A 15774-nucleotide genomic window follows, 5' to 3' on the forward strand; every position below is an offset into this window, starting at 1 on the left:
AAAGGTTTTGATTCTTGCTGGCTCATTATCCAGAGCACCCTGTGCTCCAGCACCAGTGTGACCAATCCCAGTGACATTCCCAACCCAGTGGCATGGCTTTTCTGGCTTCCCACTCCTGACAAAGAGAGAGATGCTTTTCAGGACACACCATTACTGCAACTGCTCCAGGAAGTGCTTTATCACACATATATTTTAAACTCTTGACAACACTCACACAGAGATAAGGGAACAAGAACTTGGGCCACAGTTTTATAACATTTTCCCTATTTCTAGTGGTTTATCTCCAGAAAATATCAGTGTGTCTCCCAAATCCTTACAAATCAGTGCAGCTGGCAATATCAGCCTCTCTGACCTCAGCCAGTACTGCCTGCAATGATTCACTCAGAATAATCGGCTCAAAAAGGGAGGCCTTGTTCCAAAAGCCTCTGCCTCCAGCACTCCAACCACCAGGCACCCACCTTTGCAGTGAGACCAGAATTCCTTGGCATGATGTGCTGCTGTTTACTCAAAGCAACAAGTGTGCCTGCACCTGCCACACAACGACCTTTGATGTGCATACAGTGGAGTATCATCCCGATTTTCCATCCTTTCAGAGGTTACAGTGTGGGTGGGAATGAATGTGTGGTGAGTGTTACGCTGCTGCACCAGCCACAGCCCACCAAGCACAGTAAGGAAGGTGCTGGTGGCTGCTCCAAGAAGCTGTCACAGACCACAGTCCAGGAGGATCATGCAACACACAGAAAAGGGGCCTGGGACACAGAGATAGCAAGCACACGGGCAATCCCAGCCAAATCATTTAAAAGCACACAGTTGGATGCTGTGATTCTGTACACAGCAGGGAGCAACTGGCCCCTGGCCACCCAGACATCCTGCAGCCGAGCAGGACCAGCACCTGGTGATGTGGTATAATCCCTGGCAGGCTGTGAATGCCTGTGCTCCCTCTGGATATGGAGGAACTAATCCTTGGGAGTGCTTGGTGCAGCTCTGCAAGGAGCTGGTTTACCCTGCATGGAGCAGGACCAGCAATGCTCATGAGCCAGAGCAATCTGAGGCTGCACTTCGGTGGGTTTAACAAGCACAGACTGTGCCCACAGAATCTGACATAATTTGAGTTCAGAGATGCAATAAAAAATAGCACTCCCTTCCCAGAGCTTTTAGACTCAAAAATCTCATCAAAAAGAAATGCAGGTCTATAAATTATGCAGCCCTACCCTGCCTATCACATTCAGCTGATGTGTAGAGTCTCTTCACTTTCTTAGTGGGTTTGAATTACGAGAGTTGGTAAAAATGCTGAGGGCTCCTGCCTCAGGCTGTGGGAGGGCAGCTCTGTGCTGGGCTGCTGCCTGAGCTGCTGAATAATCTTATAGCCAAAGAAAACGATTTCTTTTGCTGCAAATGCTCCTGAATACAAGGTTATCTGGCTCAGAGGGGCAACCACACTTGTGCAGGAATATCCCAGTCAAAGCATCCTCCTCACACTGGACAGCAGCTTTCCCTGAAGACATCCCCTGAAGAACACTGGTCTCAGGAGCACAGCAGGGAACACCTGTGGCAGTGCTGGGCACTGCCTGTGCTACCTGTGCTCACATACAAGCAGAACAGTGCAGTACTTTTCGCCGTAGTCAGATCTTGGCACAGCATGCGATGAAAGACTTTCAGCATTGCCAGTGTGCTGAATTTAGCAGAGAAGGGAGCTGGGGAGATGGGATTCCTACAGACAAAAATAGAAAGTTTTAAAGCTGCAGCAAAGAGAAAGACTGCTAGAACATGGAGTCCTCTAGCAGCATCCAGCCAAGCAGCAAGAACCAAAAGGAAACCTATAAATAATATAGAGCAGATCTGCTCTGATCCACTAACCTACTTCAGGACAGGTTTACAGTGAGGAATAAAAAGAATTTAAGCTTGATTGTGGTGATTTAGAATGTGTGCAGTGTTGGTGTATATTCCTTGCCCTGGTTTCTCAGCTGGAATTAAACCAGATAACTGACTCCATGCACAGGGAAAGCAGTCTGTAGTGTTTTTGGAGAGGAGAGGGGAGGGGGTGCCTTGCACTGCCAGCTCCATGTGCTGAGTGGCTGTTGCGTGCTCTGCTGGTGGCCTGGAGCCGTGCCCTTGGGGCAGGCAAGATCCCAAATGCTGTGAAAGCACAGCAGGATTAGAGCACCCTCATAGGAAAGGGAAAACATGGATGTCACCATTTATATGTTTCTCAAGAGCTGTCCTGGGACACGCAGCATGTGTAATACTTGTGTGCTGACAGGACACAACATCACACAGAACACGGGGGGTTAATTGCCACTATGGAATAACTGTTTACAGTTATTTGGTGGTGGGTGAATGGAGGCAGTAAAAGTGAGCCCAGCTTCCCTACAGGGTGCATGGCAAGACTGCCAGCAAACCCAGGGAACAGTCCTAACTTTAATAATGGTGAGTAGTAATGTCCTTTATGCCTAAACTGAATACAGCAAAATGGTGACACGTAACTTTGCAGGTGTTGCTGGATGCCACAGCCAAGAGAAATCCATGGCATGGGACCCCTCAGTCTTGTGTTACAATCTCCTGCCCTCCCCTGCCCTGAGACACCTGTATGAGGTGCCAGATGCCATTTCATCACTGGCTAAAGAGTTATTCAATGAACACCTCCATGCTGCCAGTGCCCCTCACCCAGGGCCTTCTGAGCCTCTCTCTCTCCTTTTTCCATTCATCAGCACCATCTTAATTTCAAGCACACTCTGCCCAGGCAGACAGAGCCATAAATAGCCTCCTACCTCATCGTCTCTGCTCTCTGGGAGCACAGTGTCGCTGGCACAGGCCACAGCAGCCAGCCCTGCTCCTCTGGGGGGAGTCTGTGCTGTGCTTTGCCCAAATTGGTTTCAGCAATGCATTCCTGTTGTGAGGAACATCCATCCAGAGCAGGGCTGGGGCCTGTATGCACACCTAGTCCAACAGGAAACCTCAGCATGACTGGCACTTGCGCAAACTTTAAAGATTATTAATTGTTGTTATTTTCCTGAAAATGCTTTGAAAAGTAATTGTGAGCATGATTTGGGCTTAATGAGGAAATGTGTTTGTGCTTTTGACATAGGCACGGCCCAGACAGGTGAACTGATAGCCTGTAATCTGCTAATTAATTATACCAGACTCTACTGATGTTCTTAGTGTCCTACTCTTCCTATTTCCTATTTCCATTTCCTTTTGACCCAAAGGAGATAATCCAGTTTTGCAGGTATATGTTCCTATTTTGCCAGTCTTAACAGAGTGGAAGCAGACTCTGCTGTTTGGGTGAGGGGTGTTTGTCAGTGCCACCAGAGCAGCTCTCACAGTGACAGTGCCTGTTGGCTCATGGGGGGTGAACACCAACCTCCTCTCAGAACCTCTGGTGGTTCCCACCTGCAAAAAACCAGCTGTGAGACTTCCACTCCTCTCACCAGCCAAGAGACAGCCTGCAGGGAAAGGATCAGGAGCTGCTCTGCCACAGACCACCCCTCGTGCCCCTAAAACTCAAACCTACCCTTCAAAGGGAGGCTCAGGGCACCTGGCAAGCAGTGCCTTGGGAACTCACACGCTGCTGCCACAGAGCTCTCCTGCACTTCTGTACCAGTGAGCCTGCTGTGTTTTGCCTACATGACATGCAAATTCACACATTTGTGTGGGTAGATAATTTCCATAGAAGATTTCCAGTGATCACGCACAAAGTCTGGCATTTCAGAACAGGTTCCTGCCCTGTGTCAGCACCTGATTTTTTTCATTTGGTTTTTTTTTGAGGACCCCAGTATGGCACCCACAGCCCACACCAAGAAAAACACAACCCAAACAGCTCCAGCACACCTCAAAGCCAAGCAGCACTTCATGGAAAACAAAAAAAGCCGAATTTTAGCTCTGTGCTCCTGGATTTTTCTGATTAGAGGAGCCCATGCTAAACACTTTTAAAAGCTCTTTTGGCCCCAGGTAACTCCTGGCATAATGTCCTTCCCAGTAAATTGGTTTTGGGGGCGGGGGACTTGGTGCAGACTAATTCCCTGTGTTTTGCTGCCAGGTCTGTGACAAAGAACTGCTCCATTGTTCCAGAATAAGGTAATCTCTTGCTCTCAATCAAACACAGAATCACAAAAATACATTCCCCCCTTAATTCAGTTGAAACCCTGAGCTGTTCCCCAGGTAATTAATAATGTTTGCAAATGTGCCTCCTTTGAAGGAATATTATCGTAGTTTAGGTGACAAGCTCAGACTTGGATTCCTCTTTATAATTCCTAACATCTACTCAGGCAGCATTAATTGGATTCAAAGCAATTACAAAGGAGTCGGGTTGGCCACTTTATATCAAATTCCTGAAGAAATTTTGCTTTGGGCTGCTCCAAGCTGCAGTGCTGTTTCCCAGTCTCTCCCCCTCCAGTGCTGGCAGCACCAGCACAGGGCACTGGGCAGGTCATGCTTGGGCTCAGCAGAGCAGCTGAATTTACTGACTGCACAGCAGTGCCTGTATTGTGGGGTTTATTATTACATAAGGAAGGACCACAAGATGGAGATTGGACACCTGAGGTGATGGTGGGTCACCCCACCTTGGTGGGGCACTGGCACAGAGGGGCTGCAGTGGTGCAACACATTTGAGAGAAATATCTTGGCCTGGAGGGCCCCAAAGCCTCTGTGGACACCCCAGGAACAGATGTGGCTCCAGAAGGAAGAAAACCTAGAAGGGATGTCAGTTTCTGTGCAGTGCTGACCCATCTCCCTGGGCTCAAACAAGGAAGTTTCCTGGCTGTTTTATCCTGCACAGACCCACGCACACAGACAAGCAAAATAAACTGAACCCAAGGGCCTGATGGAGGCATGCCAAGGAAGTGTCTTGAGCAAAAACTGCTGAGAAGTGCCTAACACTGGAAAAACACCAGTGTGATTCACTTATTTCATAATCATTTAAGATAGCCAATACATAATTCAACAGCAATTTGAGAATCCTGTCTGGAACCAGGACCAAGAAGCCAAGTCTGGTTTCATAAACTCTGCTGTAGAATCTCTGGCTGGTTGAACATGTTGGGTTTTTTTTTCCTGCAAAATATAAGCTTTAAATTGAATTCCCCTATGTGTAAGCAAGATGCAGCATTTTGCTCAGGAATATTTTTTCTTTTCTCATTAGAGACTACCAAACAACAGATAATTTTAATAGCAAGTTGAACACAAAGTCCATTTACTCCCAGACCTGCTGGGCAAGCCATACTGCCAGCCCTGGCAAGGCTACCTGGGTCCTGAGCTTCTTCCAGGAAAGGGCTGAGATTGACCCAGTGCATGGGATGGGGATGAGGGCTGGCAAGAAAGCACAAAGCAATCCTTGAGGAGGCAAGGGCCCAGGGCTGCTCCTGGGGTCTCTGCCAAGAGAGCTCCACACTCAAAGTCAAAGCAGCCAGTCTTAGGAGCACCAACGGGAACCCCAAAGAGCACAAGGGCTGTCAGGAGGATGAGGAAGAAATGGCTGGGATCAGAGGTGCCTCTGGACCTGCCAGGGATGAATATAGCAGAGCAACCTCAAAATGTGCCAGTGGGCTTGCCAGAGCAGAGCCAGAGACTCACACAAGGGAACAGGGCACAGAGGTCATGGCAATAAGACAGTATTAAGCCCAAGGAATTGCAAAACGATTTGGTAAGACGTTTGCACCACACCTTTGGTTGAAGCAGACTAAGTTAAGCCCAGCTCTGAGCCATGCTGATGACTTTCAAAATTTTAGTACACTGACTCTACTATCAGCATTCCAATTATCCCTGGGAACATGCAAACAATCCACGTTTTGCAGTGGTTCCCAGTCACATAGTGTGCCTGTGGAGGAGGCATCTGCAGAACCTGCTCCGATAGACTTAATGGGCTGCTCTGCCAGAGCCTATTTAGAATTCCAGGCAGCACTAATTTAGTTTTAATGGGCACAAATTCAATTCCAATGGCTAAAGTATGCAAATAACAAATAAAAGGGAACCACTGCTCCAGCAGCTGCTGGAGAGAAAATGAACGGGCACCCAGCTGCCCACCTTGCCCCGAGCTGCTCTCTTCTCAACCCATCATCTCCAGCAGAAGCAGCCCCACGGCCACCCAGGCAGCTGGCAGGGACAGGGCTCGCCCCCGTACCACCAGCTGATGTATTTATTTGCCAATGAGTGCAGAAATGACACTAAAGGGCCCTCAATAACACCAAGCCTCATTAAATTTTAATCAGGGCAGCCTCACACTCCCTCTTCAAACACCAAGGCATTGCAAGGGAGGGGATGTGATGTGGAGTCTCCAACAGGGCAGGGGAACACCTTGGGAAGAGCCTTCCCAAAGCACCATCACTGCAACTCTGCCCCTCAGACGTGGAGGAGACAGGCTGCTGCTGTGAGATGTAGCACAGGCATCACTCTGACCCTCCCCCATGACACCACTGCCTCTCCCCTCAGGGGATCCCACACAAGAGGCAGGTCTGTCCTCCAGGGTCTTACAGGAACCAGCAGGATTGGATTTCTGCTTTGAGCAATACCATAAAGGGCTTTGGTTTCAAACTTGAGCTCTGAGCTGTAACTAGGGCAGATTTTGTCAACACTCAACACCTGGTCCCCTCTGTACAGCTCAGGAACAGCATTGTCACCAGTGTCTTCCCAACTGGGAGCCATTGGCATGGAGATTTACTCATGGGTAAGCTGCATACATTCATCACATTTGTGCCTCTAAACCAAGGGCTGGAAACACCTGTGAATACAGAGGTGGGGGAGTAAAAAATCCTTTCCTCACTAAATACCACACTGGCACAACATGGTGGATACAACAGTCAGTGACTCACACTCTTGAAGGTGGCTTCGTTGCTTGTCATGGGGAGGAGGTAAAAAAATAAAGACATAAAGACATTTGAGACAACTAACAAGCTGAGAACAGACCAGAGGAGCAAACACCTGGCACACCCCAAGCTGTTCTTCAGGTGTGCACAGGTTGGGTACCAGAAAGGAGCTGGAAAAGGGAAAGTCTCAGGTTTGCTACAGCACAACATATCAGAGCAGCTGAGCAAACCTGTCAGGAGTTTTGTGGTACCAACCAAAGATCAAGGTTCCCCAGCTTGGGGGAACTTTTTCACTCTGCTGCTACAGAAGCTGAACTCAGATTGAGTTATGTCACCCAGCTACACAGGAAAAGTGCTGAATTAAACAGTTTAGTAACTTTATACACTCAAACCAGGGTAAAATACCATAAAACATACTGAACAATGGCTGCCTAAAGTAGATTTCTTTCCTAAAAATGGCTAAGGCAGCAGAAACTAAGAAGGCAAGCACCAAGAGTTTATGTCCTCTGTAGCTGTGGCAGACCTGGTCCCTCTTTGCAACATCATCTCTGCAGCCTCTCCTGAGATGACAGTGGCTGCAAGGACACCAGTGGGAAACCAGATGTCAGCAGCTGGGAAACAGAGAAGCCTTGCTTTATCCAGGGGAACTGGAGATGCTTCTTCCTGTTAGGCACTTCAACCTGTATTTAGCGAGAAAAGGTTGCAGCAACTCCTGACTCTCATCCCCTTCCTGCACTGATTGTTTGTTTCCCAGCCATGGCAGTGAAAGATTGGCCAAAGCACCAGGATTCTGAAAATGTTCAGCACCTGTGGGCACCCCCCTGCTCTGCCCCAGGCAGCAACTCTCACTGCTGATCACCTGGGTCAAGCCATTCCTCCTCTGAACTGATTGACTCTTTGACAAAGGCTCATTATGTCACCAGAGCAGCACCAGAAAAACAATGGTGGATGAAGGACTCTTCAAGGACACTGTCAGAGCCTTCATAGGAAGCTGCCAGGTCTGGGAAGGAGAGAGCAGGGTGACGTGCCACTGGGATGGAGGGATGCAAGAATCTGCACACAGGCCTGAGTGTATCCTGCCATAGCCCAGAGACTCTTCCATGGGATCTGTAGTTGTGTCACCCAAAAAGCTGCTGGTTACAGTACAGATGAACCCTCGACTCTCCTGCATGGCACTGCAGGGAAAAGGGCACACAGGGCTGTGCACAGTGGCTGGCGTGACACAGCACAGCCTGGCTGTTGTTGTGTGCAGTGACACTGTCCCCAGAGGTGTCCCCAGTGCTGCAGAGCCAGCACTGAGGGCCAAGCACAGGTGAGACACAGCCCTTGGGCCCAGGGAAGGCAGCACCTGGGTGGGGCACACTGCCAAGCACACACCCTCCTGCTCCAAAAATCCTCCTTGCCCTGCCAATGAGCAAGGACTCCTGGAAGGATTTTTCCAGCAATTGCCTCAGCAGACGTAGAAGGCATTAATATTGCTGTCTGCTCCCTGCAGGTGCACTGAGCCTTGTGCTGCCCATATGCTGCATTGCTCCCATCAGAGGAACATCAGTATTCTCCTGCTGCAGCTTACATTCAGCTCTCACGTGTTTCAAGATGGGGTTTTCCCTTAAAAAAAAATAGAATTCAAACTGGGAAGTGATTTCTAGGAATCTCTCCAGTTTGGCACTGAAGGGCTGGCACTGAGGGCCCACAGCTTCAGCAAGCAGGAGCCTGCACCATGCTGCCTTTCCCAGCTCCAGATCCAGCAATGCCCCAGCTGCTGTGCTGCAGCCACCAGCCCAGGGCTGCCTCCTTCACTGCCCTTTTTCCTTGGCCTGGCTGTACCTGACTCTGTCAGCACAAGGAGTAGGGTCAGGTAAGGAGCCACAGGAAGGGATCAGGCTCTGGTAGCAGCAGCAAAACTGAGAAGTTTCTCCCTTCTGCTCCAGGCACAGCAACCAGCACTGCCTTGACCTCAGCTGCCATAAATACTTATTGTGGGATTCACACGCATTCATAGTATCTCAATGGAAATGGAAATTGAGGTGAAATCATTGAGATGAAGTACAGGAAGCCTGGGACCTCTTACTGCAGACAGAAGGAACATCCAGTGCAGGTGCTCCTTAGCCCACTCAAAGAATCCAAGCTGTGATGTGCACCACAGGCAGGCATCCCCTTCTGTCCCCTGTGACCTCAGCAGAGCCCTCCAGCACACTCCAGACACTCACTAGGAGGAGTCCCAGGAGCTGATACAGCTGGACCTGTGCAGACCTGCCAGGCACCAGCACACCTCATCTGCCTTCTGCCAGCAACAGGGGGGCACCCTTGGCTTGTCCCTTTGTCCAGTTACCCAGGACAGAATGAATGTGTCCTCATTTAGGAGGATAATAACTTGCGAGGTGCAAAGAGCTTTCTACATCAGGAAATTGAATCTTATTCAAATTCAACAAAGATAATGGGAGTGGAAGAAATGCACATCATCAGGGCACAGAGGACAGAGAATGGACCGGGTGAGCCTGATCAATGGGTGCACTTACTGCAGCTGAAAAAAAGGAGAGCCTGGGTCTTTTCAAACCTTGGGCTGCACAATATAATTCTAACACCATGGGATTATCACAATCAGGCGTTTTTCAAAGACTGTATCTTGAGTACTTTACATCAGTGATTTCGGTTTAAATCTTGAGTCCACAATATGATTTCTATTTATAGGCTCACATTCTATTTTTGAGAAAAAGAGGAATTTATTTCAAAAGTAATACCTAGTGTGATGAAATATGGTATTTTCAGAAGAATTAATCTCTAAGATGAGGAGCACTGTTCACCTGAAATGTAATTTTATAATTAATTGCTGCAAGATTGCCTTCCAGTGGCAGAAGACCTCTTTAAAAAGCCTTTTTCAAATCAGGGCAGTAACTCTGGACTTTTTATTGTAGCACATCTAATTTTGGAAAGCACCAACTACACAGGCAAATGCTAATACAGCAAGGAACAATAACATGTGCATTCTCCCCAGAAAGGAAGTGCCCAGGATAGAAAAAGGTCAATGCTCAAAGCACGAATGAGAAGGCAAAACTGAGAGGGAGGATCCAAAACCACAGCAGCATGCAAAGCCCCATCTCCTGTCCCAGGGATTCTGAGCAAAGGGCCTGTCACACATCTTGCCCATCTTCATCCGACAGGGAAACACAAACAGCATTCCTCTCCTTCAGTGCATCCCCAGCAAAGACACCTCACTTCTTCCTTTTGGAGTCTGCTGTCCCCTTGGCTCTGGGGTGGATATGACACAGGCATTTCACACTCCTATTTCCTGATATTGGAAACTGGCATAGCATGAGCCCTCTCTCTCCTGGCTGCACAGTCTCATCCCTCAGCAAGGACACGGTCAGTGCTGCATGTGGGAGTAATCACTTGGGGCATCACATTTTCACACAGACCACAAGGAGTAAATAGAAGAAAAATCAGCTACTGCTAATTACAGCTTGACGTACTCACCTTCAAGCTTTTAAATCACAAGTGACATTTCCAAATCAATCCTATTCTTTTTTGGAGAGTTTAACAAGAAACATTCAGTCTCCAAGAGCACTTGGATTTATTTCTTCAGTAATTTGACAAGAACCCATTAAAATCTACTGGAGGTTGCTTTATCCCCCACAGAGACAGTTTAGTCCAAGGGCTTTTTCACAGTTGCCTTTTGGTAAAAAATGTAAATGGAAACTCATTGTAACAGGGCAAGTAATGAGCAACTGGTAAAGAGCAACTCCAAAATGCTAATCCAAGCATTCTTTCCATTCTGCACCTGATGCTGAGCTGTACCAGACGTGCTGAAGCACCTGTGGCAGCTTCACCCCACACTGCAGTGCAAAGTATCTTATCTGTTTCCTGGAGTGGGTCCTAAGCTGGGAATGCCTCCCTCCTCAGGCCAAGAGGAGAGTAACCTCTGGATTCCAGGTGTTCTCTTGCTAAGAAGGGAAATGTTCAGTTCTCCAGGAGGTTAAATGTACTTCCTATCATGTCTTGCTGCAACTTTTCCACTGGCATTTGACTCAACGCTGCACATCTCATTTACAATTCAGCTTTACAGAGCAGGGCTTAACTAAGGTTATTTAGCAGCAATTTGGGCCTGCAGCTGAAAAAAGCAACCATCTCCAGAAAAGGGGCAAACCTTTTCTAAAAGACCTCCTGATTAGCAATATTTACCAGAGAAAATAATTGGGAGAGTCAACACCCTGAGCCTACAAGGAGATCAAAGTGCAGATACAGTCACAAACCATCAGCTGATTGAGAGCTTTCTTTGATTGCTGCCAGTGGATCCCCAGCAATTAATTCCTTATCACGATGCCCCCAGCTTTATGCCCAGCCAAGGAACACACAAAGTGAGTGTCAGGCACAGGATAATTATGGGATGAAACAGGTACCACTCTTCCTGCTCTGAGCCGTGGCACCCTTCAGCAGGAACAGCCTGTGTCGAGTCAGCTTCATTAGGTATTGTCTAGAGCCCCAATCCTCATTTGTTTGCATCAATAACACATTCAAAGGGTTTATCTAACTTGCAAATGTGAATTCATTTATTGGTCCCATAAGCAAGAAAGAGCTGTGACCAGGGAAGTGTTTCATGTTACAGGTTGGGCACTAAACCGGAATGACTTGCTGAAATTTCAACAATTACAACCTAACATAAATGTTTATATTAGTGTAATTTCATTGTAATAATGAATTTTACCATAACATTGCCTGGAATTTTAAAGACATATATTCCTTATAAGAGTGGTGCAAACACGTGAACATTAAAAGTTTTGTTTCTACAGAATTAACTTAGAAATAAAGTTAAGCAACAGAGTCAAGAGTACAATTTGCAGACACTTGGCAAACTACCTGTGTTGACCCTCAATTCCTCCTTAGAGTACCAGTATTTTTCTACACACAAAATTTCAATTATAGTTGCCTTTCTGATCTCACTTTTTACAGAGACACATCCAACTTTGGTATTCCTAGTCAGTAAAAATGATCCTCCCTGCTTTTTCTGCCCTGGCTGTACAATATGAAGCAATACTGAATGCTGCTGTTTCACCTGAGATTACAGGTGGTCCCACATCCTGGATTTTTCTTGCTATCTTGCTGAAAACTGAAGCAAGGATGCAGCAAACCCTCACAAAAATGAAAAAACCCCAGAGAGAAAGAAAAAAAAAAAAAAATCTGGGGCAGATAAGATTCAGATTCTGCCATTAACTGCACTACTTCCTATAAAACCTACCTAAAAATAGTGACAAACCTGTCTGAAAAGGCCACCACCCATAGCAAAAGCTGCCTGCCATTGCCACAGCTGTCACCAGCTCCGAGGAGCTTCTGAAAGCTTTTCTGTAGCAATGGGACTTAAATGAAGATGGCAGAGCAATAATCTGCCATAACACCACGCTCAGAGGTTTCTGCCTGTTCACTGAGACATGGGAAAGCTCAGGGATGTTCTGCCAGAAGGGTCAAAGTCCTCCAGGCCTTACTGGCTGCACATCGAAGAAAATCAAGACCTGCCACTTGCTTTAAGGAAGACAGAGAAAGTGGGGACTAACAGAAGATTAATTTCTTTGACAATTCATGCATCACTGTGATGGCATTCCCTGTGTCAGCAGAGCTTTCTTCAGAAACTGCTTAGAGGGGCTGGAGGGGGCTCAGACAGTTCAATCTTGTTGGACTGAAAATTAATTCTCTGAATTGGATGGCGGCATAAACCTAAACCAGAGCCCACAGTGGTGGGAGCCCATCACCCGCAGGTGCTGAGCAGAATTCTGATGTGATTTTCACTAAAGAGAGGACCAGTTGATTTCTTCCTTGAGGCAATTAAAAAGTGATTTGGCTGAGGCCAAGATACCCAGCTTTGTGCTCCCCACCTGCTGGAGCTGCTGGCTGGAGTGGAATTGTCCTGGAGTGGGTCTGGGTGACAGCACTGGACACCTCCACACCCCAGGGTCACCTCAGTGAGATCCACCCATGGCAGCAGCACCCTGAGCCTCTGGAAGATGCTGACTCACACTCTTACCCATTACTTAACTCTCCCAGGCAGCGACGCATCTGGGACTGTGGAATGAATTCTCATGGTATTTCTGAATAATTATGAGAATCAGCTGAAATATGGATTTTAAAAAAGGCTCCCCAAATTCAAATGAATCCCCAAAAAGATGGAGCAATAGCTCTATCCAGAGAGAGAGCAAACTTTGTCTCCCCGTCTCCCTTCTCCCACCATTTCAAACTCTTTGATTCCCCTCCAGGTTTCCAGCACATCAAACATTAAAGGACTAACGTTATTTTGAGCACACAACAACCCTAAAGTTCAAGATATTCTGCAGATGGATTTTAAAATCTTTTAATCCATTGTGAAGCCAAAATCCTGCCGTAAACACTCTCTGGCATGCTCCAGTTAGCTGCTCATGCAGAGAGAAAAAAAGCCTTTCCAGCTTACTCTGCAGATGACCTTGCAGTCCCCCAATCCCATGTTTCATGAACCTCAGGGGACCAGCAAGGAATCAGATAAAAGGATTTCATTTATTTTTGTTGGCATTGTTTTATGAAGCTTTCATTTTATCGACACCTTAACTTCAAACCATTTTCAAACACCCAGCAAGGCACCAGAGATCAGCAGATATTCAAGGGACATGCTGAAGGTGTCTTGTCTTTGTTCCCATCAACCCTTCCTGTAAAGGGAACTCTATCCTGCACGTGTGCTGAGCTTTAACCTAAATACTGGTGGCCCCATGTTGCTGCTCTCCTGTGGTTCTGCCCACGCCAGTGACACCCTTTGCTGAGGAATGAGCCATGCTGGAGAGCTAATTAAAGATCTGCAATTAAGCCTCACATGGTCCTGAAAGCTATTTCATCACAAGGCTAAACTCTGACCTCATTTTCCCAGCAGAAGTCATAGCAAAAATTGTATCAGATGTTTTTTGCCCAGCTTTCCAGACAAGTAGATGCTCTCTTCTGACGCTCTGCATGCTCACACATCATCTTTTTCCTGGTTTTTCAGGCAGGGAACATGGAAGATACATGGTTGGTACTGCTGGAAATGGAAGGCAGCTGTTTTCCCAGGGGCTAGAGAGATGCTGAGGATGCTGAGTGCGTGGGGGGTGATTACTGGCTACCTGCTTCCCACACCACAATATGCAAACACTTCATTTAAGAGGCTCATAAATCAGCAGTCTCCCAAGCTCCCGCTTGAACATCCTCTGATCTGTTCTCCTCCACACGACAGGAACACAGGGATCTCTCTGGAAGCCAGGCAGGAGGTAAATTCATGGCCTTTTGGCTCCAGGAAGGGGAATGATTTTGTGTGGCACACCTCCCTCCAGCACACCCTTTGCTGTCAGGATCAGGGATGTTGCTTTGTTCCCAACAGACTGATTTCCCTATTAACAATACACTGCCAATCACTCAGACCACTTAAATTCAACAAGGAAATTCAAACGTTTTTCAAAACATCAGGTTCTTTTAACACCCCATCCCCTTCAAATATGAAACCATAAAGGCAAAGTGCTTCTGAGGCACCTCCTGCTGCTGCAGCACATGCTGCTCAGGCCCTCAACCCTTCCCTGGGGCTGACACCAGCTCTACAGTCACTGTGTCCTGCCCATGCTGGCAGCCCCAGCCCCAGCCCAGGCCCCTGGGACAGGCTCAGCTGGGACCTGACTCTTCTGCCAGCCTGTCCCCCTCTGGAGAAAGGGGCTCTGCATGCTGGGTCTCACAGTTTCCTTCTGCTTTTGATTCACAGTTCAACCTGCCATGCTCCTCCCCAGCAACTCTGTCTATGTGTGTCTGTCTGCACAGCCACGTCTGCCCTGTGTTTCTTCCAACTGGAATAGCCCTTGGACCAGCACCCTCAGAGTTTCCTGATATCCATCAGAGAAAACCAGAACACTGAGCTTTGTTCCAAAAAGCCATCCAAGGCTTATGAGAACTATATTCACATCCAGAAAGCTCCAACTGAAACTCATACACAGCAAAATGCACTGGGTTTATCTTGTTCCTAATGGGTATTTAGCCATTTAATAAATACAGTTGCTACTCAATGAAGTTATTGAAGCCTGAGGCATCTGGGAGCTCTTCCTGCAAATCTGGGACAAGGAGAATGAGAGGCCTTGCAAGGGATGTCTGCTGGGAGGTTGGGTCTGCTGCAAACCAGCCAGCAAGGTCCCAGGGAAGGGCTCTCCTTACCTTGCACTTGACCCTTGCACCCTCCCTGTCACTGTGTCACACATCAGTGCCAAAACAGCACCAGGAGAGTGCTCAGATAATGGTGCATTTACAATTCTAATTGCTCATGTCCAGGAGTAATCCAGTTTAAGCCCTTTACCGTCTCAAATATTTAGAGAAATCCTGCCAGCTGCCTGGAGGGGAGAAAGTTAGGAGCCCTGGGAGAGCACAACAGATTTTCATCTTTCCAGCCTTGACAGCCTTTCACACATAAATATCCTCTCAGCTCTGCTTCTCCCCCCTCTTCATGACAGGGCCACTGTCCTGCCTGCTGACTGGCAATCCCAAGTCTCACTACCTCCCAAATCTGGCCCCCACCCCACAGAGTCCCAAACTCCCACAGCAGCCCCACCCTGGCAGCATCCTCCAGAGAGAGGCTTCCATTTGGCTGGGATAGGGACTTTTTTTTTTTTTTTTTTTTTTTTTAAGTAGGCAGCATGTGTACATCTCCTGGACTCCCTGATGCCAGGGCTGGCAGGGTCACAGCACAGCTGCCCCAAATCTATCTCCACCTCCACCAGCATCCCAGATGAGCAATTCCAGCAGTTTTTCTTCTTTCAAAAAGAAGAAAATCCTGCCATGCAGGATCTTTGGGCAGAGGTCCTGCAGACCTGCAGGTTCCAAGAGCTGCAGAGTTCATCCTGCAAGCTTCTCTCTTTTCCTGTTTTTCTAGCTTTTAAGGCCAGGGAATAGCAGCACTCACACCAATCTTGTAGCCCAGCTCAGTGATGCAGGTGGTGTATTCCAGTCCTCCTCAGCAGGG

At 47.7% G+C, this 15774-nt stretch overlaps 1 protein-coding gene across 5 annotated transcripts in view; it reads right to left on the reverse strand.

The window, feature by feature from the left end:
• Positions 1-15774, reverse strand: part of CAMTA1 (calmodulin binding transcription activator 1) — a gene marked incomplete at its 5' end in the record, with an annotated part of 236542 nt that overhangs the window by 73949 nt on the left and 146819 nt on the right. Inside the window, one exon of one of the 5 annotated variants that reach the window (XM_083876766.1) lies at positions 10269-10321. The exons of the other annotated variants lie outside the window; for them this stretch is intronic. Of the gene's footprint in view, positions 1-10268; positions 10322-15774 lie in introns of those variants that run through there. 5 annotated transcript variants of the gene reach the window in all.

Source organism: Zosterops lateralis, assembly GCF_965231275.1.
Source record: "Zosterops lateralis genome assembly, chromosome: 22".
NCBI classification, from domain to species: domain Eukaryota; kingdom Metazoa; phylum Chordata; class Aves; order Passeriformes; family Zosteropidae; genus Zosterops; species Zosterops lateralis.